This window comes from Myotis yumanensis, unplaced genomic scaffold (assembly GCF_028538775.1).
Source record: "Myotis yumanensis isolate MYYU_CA2020_CCGP unplaced genomic scaffold, mMyoYum1.0.hap1 SCAF_6, whole genome shotgun sequence".
Classification (NCBI taxonomy): Eukaryota; Metazoa; Chordata; class Mammalia; order Chiroptera; family Vespertilionidae; genus Myotis; species Myotis yumanensis.
The window spans coordinates 94,484,106-94,490,360 of NW_027223757.1; positions in this window are offsets into that span (position 1 = coordinate 94,484,106).

The window sequence follows — 6,255 nt, forward strand, 5'->3', positions numbered from 1 at the left end:
ATTTATATCTATAAAAGGCTAAGTTGACTCCTGCATGCGCGATACATATAAAGCTCTTGCTGGCACCAACCTCACATGTGTGTTTCAATCTGTCATTGTTGATCGTGAATTTGGTTGACACTTCTATTATAGAGAAAGGGCAAATAGCGATTGTAAAATATTCTAATTAATTTCCTTTCAGTGTGCACGAATCCGTGCACTGGGACACTAGTCTATATATATAAAAGCCTAAGCAACCATCGAAACTGAACAGGCTGTGTGGGGTGACTAGGCCAGCAGGGGGGTGAGGGGCAACCAAACAACCAGGAAGCAGGCTGCGTGGGGCAACCAGGCCAGCAGGCGGGTTAGTGAGGGTTGACCAAACGACTGAGCAGCAGGCTGCGTGGGGTGACCAGGCCCGCAGGGGCGGCATTTGGGGGCGACCAGGCCGGTGCAGGGAAGGGGTGAGGGGCAACCAGGCCGGCAGGGGGGGCATTTAGAGGTGACCAGACTGGCGGTGGGGGGCAGTTGGGGTGACCAGGTAGGCAGGTAGGGCAGTAAGGGGAGACCAAACTGGTGGGGGGGGGGGGCAGTAAGGGGCAACTAGGCTGGCAAGGGGGCAGTTTGGGGTGACCAGGCCAGCGGGGGGGGGGGGCAGTTAGGGGCGATCAGGCAGGCAGGCAGGTGAGCAGTTAGGAGCCAGTGGTCCCAGATTGTGAGAGGAATGTCCAACTGCCAGTTTAGGCCCCAGATTAGAGAGGGTGTAGGCTGGGCTGAGGTGACCCCCCCCTTGCACGAATTTTGTGTACTGGGCCTCTAGTTAATAAATAAAAACTTGTTCTATATGAGAACAGCAGGACACTTGGTAAGTAAATCTGATTTAAAAAACCTTCAGGTTTGAAGTTTCAGCTGAATCATGAAGCCATCAGCACATGACTGAATCCACTGTAGTCAAAAGCACTGTGCGTTAGTCTGAGTTGTAAGACGTGTTTCCATTTCCCTGCATCCACACATTCCATAAGCGTGAAATTGGTGAAATAAAAAGGGGGAAGAATTGCCGGAACCGGTTTGGCTCAGTGGATGGAGCGTCGGCCTGCGGACTGAGGGGTCCCGGGTTCGATTCCGGTCGGGGGCATGTGCCTGGGTTGCGGGCACATCCCCAGTGGGGGATGTGCGGGGGGCAGCTGGTCGGTGTTTCTCTCTCATCGATGTTTCTAACTCTCTATCTCTCTCCCTTCCTCTCTGTAGAGAATCAGTAAAATGTATTTAAAAAAAAAAAAAAAAAAAAAAGGGGGGGGGGAAGAATGGAAAAAGGGACAAAATACACGAGGATGTTTGTCTTTATTTAAGTAGTTTAATAAGTTTGACCTAATCTTGGGGTCATAAGAAATTTACTTCAGAAATTAGTCTTTCTTTATATTTTATTGAGGGATAGCTGAAAAATAAAAATTGTATAAATTTAGCATGGAACTCTCAAGCTCCATCCATGTTGCGGCAAATGGCAATATTTAATCATTATTTTATGGCTGAGAAGTATTACATAGTATGTATGTACCACCTCTTCTTTATCCAATCATCCATTGAAGGGCACTTGGTTTTTTCCATGTCTTGTCCATTGTGAATGATGCTATAATGAGGTGTACAACATGAGACTTTATTTTGAAAACCAAAGCTTCACCATAACATTAAGTAGAGAATATACGATAAGAAGGGAAGGCAGTTGGTGAATGTCAAGTATAGAGAAGAGAGGTTTGGTTTTTACTTACAAAAATATTTTCCAACATACACAAAAGTAGAGAGAATAGTATAATGAACCCTCATGTACTCATCACCCATCTTCAACAAAACGGAGAAGGTAGTTTACTTTTAAAAAAAAATAAAAGTCCTCACTTGAGGATTTTTTCATTGATTCCAGGGAGAGAGGAAGGGAGAAGGAGCAAGTGAGAGAGAAAAATTGATCAGTTGCCTCATGCACATGCCCCCCCGAGATCAAACCCACAACCTAGGTATGTGCCCTGGCAGAAATCAAGCTCATGACCCCTTTGGTGCACGGGAGGATGCTTTAAACCCCAAGCAACACTGGCCAGGGCAAGATAGTTTACTTTTTGTATAAATTCTATCTCTGAAAAATTTTATGCTGTCTTAAAACAGAAAATCCAAGAAATTTTAACTTATGGTACAAAGTGAATAGAGTCTTCTAAATCTAAGCTCCTTTAGTTGGCTTAGGATTCTTTCAGAGGAAAAAGGAGAAATACCCCCCAAAATGGTGTATAGAATCTGAAGGACTTTAGGGCTTTAAATTAAGCAAGTGCCTCATGTGGCCTGTGCTTGCAAAGGTGACTGGGGTGAGAGTTGTAGTAACCCTGTAGCTGGTTGAAGGATCAAGGGAGAAAAAGCAAAAGGGGAATAGGGAATGTGGGGAACAGGTGGAAGAAAAGGAACTGGGAGGAGAGGGAGAGAGAGAGAGAGAGAGAGAGAGAGAGAGAGAGAGAGAGAGAGAGAGAGAAAATAAAGGGAGAACAAATTATATGTGATGTAAAATGATAGGAAGTATTCAACAAAGGGCATGAACTTTAGATTTTAGTCCCAGGTTTGTCACTAATTATTGCTATGTCTGTGAGTGTGTCTCTGAATTTCTCTAAGCCTCAGTTTCATCATCTGCAAAATAGTGCTAATAATACTTATCTGGAAGGGATATTATCAATATCAGTTTAATGATATATAGTAGTGAAACATGGTGGCAACCATGGTTGGTGGGAATTGCTGTTTAATATTTTAACCCTGCTGACTTGGCTTCTGTCATTATTTGCTTGCTAAAATAATAGAAAAGTTATTTTGATTTTCTGAACTTATGTATGCTATCCCAATTGATTGAATACTCCATTGTTGGTGGGTTGAATATCCCATTGATTGTGATCTTATGGTTATCGAAGCACATTCTTTTGTACCTGGAAACCAGGACAGCACAATTACCCTAAATTGCCTCAGTGGCTACAGATAATGTGTTTCCGTTGACTCAGTGGTCCCAAGACCCGGTGGCTCTAGATAATGTGTCTCTGTCAACTCAGCTGTTCCCAAGATCTGAAACTATAATTAATCTTTGTAGATAACTAATTGGCTCAATCTAGCCTCTGTAACAAACTGCTTTTTTTTGCAAACCAGGTTCCTTATTCCAAACCCTGAGATGTAATCAATACCTTTGTGATTTTTGCCTATATTAATCTGGTGTTGGGGCTATGTAATCACTATGAGGTTTGAGAGAGCAAAATGCCCCCTCGTAGTCCCAGATTTGAAATAAATGTGACTCCTTAATTGGACTTCTTGAGGCATCCTTGTGTGATTTGCGGGGTACATTACAACAGTAGTCCCCCTTAGCCACAGTTTGGCTTTCTGTAATGGCAGCCACTGACAGTCGACTGCAGTCCAAAAATATTAAATGGAAAATTACAGAAATAAACAATTCATAAATTTTAAATTGCATGCAATTCTGAATAATATGATAAGCTCTCACACTGTGTTCCCCTCGGAGAAGGGTGGATGCTGTAATGTATGTAAAAAATAATTCTTGTAGGACAATCAGAAACATTGAATATGGACTGTACTAAGGAATTTTAGGTGTGGTATGATGTTATGTTTCTAAAGAGTCATTATATTTTAGATTTCATAATTAAATATTTAAGTAAAAGGTGAAAGGTTTATGCGATCTGAGAAGCAACCAGAGTATCTTCTAAATATCCAGTGTGCACATAAGATTAAGTGAAGAGGTTTACAAAATTTCCCATGAATTGATGATTGTTAAAACTGGACTGTTGATAAATGGATCTATTCTCCCTACTACTGTATGTTGTTGAAATTTTCCATAACGCTAGGTTGTAGTTTGTTTGTTTTTAAGTGTTCCAGGAAAGACAAAAATAGGCACAGAAGCATTCAACTGGAAGTTATGATAGTTTTTAAAGTTCTCTCTTGTGCCGAGCCAGCTCAGCCAAGGGTTCTAAAGCCTGAGTGAGGGCGGTGAGGAAATGAAGAAATGACAGACAAAGAGAATAAGCTGGGTCTATGGATCTTCCTGTGCCTGGCTGAGGCCACAGAGAGAGATCCAGAGGCAAGCTGAGCCTTTATTTTATAGCCAGAGATAAACAAGGTAGTGGTCACCATAATTACAATGTTCTTGCGAATTTCACTTGTTTTGGCAGCACTTGCTGCACTTCCCTCAGCCCATTAGCTACCCAGGGAAGATCTAGGGAGCCTCATAAGGTCAAGCCTAATTATGCTAAGAGGACTGTGCCCTCTAAGCTGGGACTTGTTTGTGGCTTTGCCAACAGGTCAGTCTGAGGCTTAACCCTATAGTTGCACCCTACATCTCACCCTTTCTTTATTTTTAAGCTATTATAATGAAAGTAAATCTTAAGCATCAAGAACAAAACTCTGGCTATTAAAACAACAAAACAATGCCAATGCAAAACCCAAACTACATACATGTTAACATTTTAAAACTTAAACATAAAGCTCTGGCTATTAACAAAACAATGCCAATGTGTTAACATTTTTAAAACTAGTAAGAATAATAAAACAACGCCAATGCAAATCAGCAATAAGTGAGTTTCTGCTAAATGAAAGTTTCTTTTGCTGATTTACTCAGAGTCCTCGGACTTGGCTGCGCAAGACTTTGCAGAAGACTGGCCACCAACCAATGCTAGCATAGCCAGAAACATGATTGAGGGAGTAGCTTCCACATCTTGTTTTTCAACCATCTGCTGGGCCTCAGTTGTTAACTTCTTCAGCTGACCCCATGTTGGCACCTTGGTCCCTTGCGTAGCCTTCGTTTTCTTCATTTCTCTGCTTTGCTGTCATCGGGGCAACTCTAAGTCTTTGGAACGATGGGACAAGGAGCTTCTCTGGGTCCATTGTGGTGATGCACGCAACGCTCTGGTTCCCAAATTGGCTGCACTGCTCCTTCTGGAAAGATACAAAACACAACCTCTTCCCCACATCATTACTGAATCTGGTAAAACTCTTGTCTGGTTTTTATAGTCTTCTACCGGCCTAAGTAGGCAGAGGCTATTGTACAGGAGGCCCGATGCCTTCCGGCCGCTGTACAAATCTCTGCATTGTAAAATATAGAATATTCTTCTCCGCCCTTTTTTGTTTTTATAAAAAAGGTTTATAGTTGATGGAATTCTGACCATTTGTAAAAGGATATACATTTTAGAGCTTGCTACTGCATTCCTCTTCATTCCTGGCAATGCTGTCAGGTGCTCCAAAATGTTAAATCAGAAGATATCACATGAAGCCTCAATAAGACAGCTTATTTTAAATCAGCTAAATGGGGTTAGAACTAATTAGAACAGGCTATTAAACATGGTAAGATGAAACCTGAAGAAATAGCTCTGGCTTCCTAGATACATATAAACATACATGCTCCCCTGTATTTACGACTTCCTACTTCAACTTAAAAAGTTGCAAATTATGCAGCTTTACATTTTTATTGTGAATTGGTTCTACTTTTGAGCCTTAGCACTTCAAAATAAAACCTTAACTTTGAGTCAAATTGTTAGTTTTTCTTTTTGTGTCAAGAGCTAACTTTGATGTGTTAAAACTAAGTAAAATCCATTTACTCATTCCAAAGCAGGCATTAAAAAGAAAAACCCCCAAATGCTTTCCTATATCCATTTTAAGAGTAGGATTGGTGCTTTCCGCTATTACCTGAGTCCTGATCTATCACCCCAGGGGGAACTTGCCAATCCTGCGCTTCCCGGGGTGACATGATAAAGGTTTACTGAGCCGGCTGGAAAGGCTGCAGTAGGGTTAGGGATAAGGCCCCTACTGTTTGGTGAGACAGCTGAAGTTTCCCTGCCTCGGGGGCATTGGTCGCCACAGTTAAAGCATCCCCTTTTCCTTTTCTGCTGACCAGCGAACAACACCTCCTTTAATGTGGCAGCTAATACTGCTCCTTGAACGTAGGCTGGTCCAATGTCAGCACAAACGGATGAAATCATGGACAGTACCATTCTTCCTATAGGGGTGTAAAGCCTCTTGACATACTCCATTTGCATTTTCAACAGCTAATTGTTTCACAGGTATCATTCCAGCCTCAGGGTCAGCCACAACCCTGCCTACAGATTGGAACAAACAAGCCACAAACTCCTGATATGGCTCCTCAGGGCCTTGCCTAATTTTGCTTATGTCTAAAGACTTTTCCCCTTTTGTTGGCACTTGCCTCCAGGTTTTGGTGACATATATTTATCTGCTGATAAGCTCACATGGGGTATACTAACT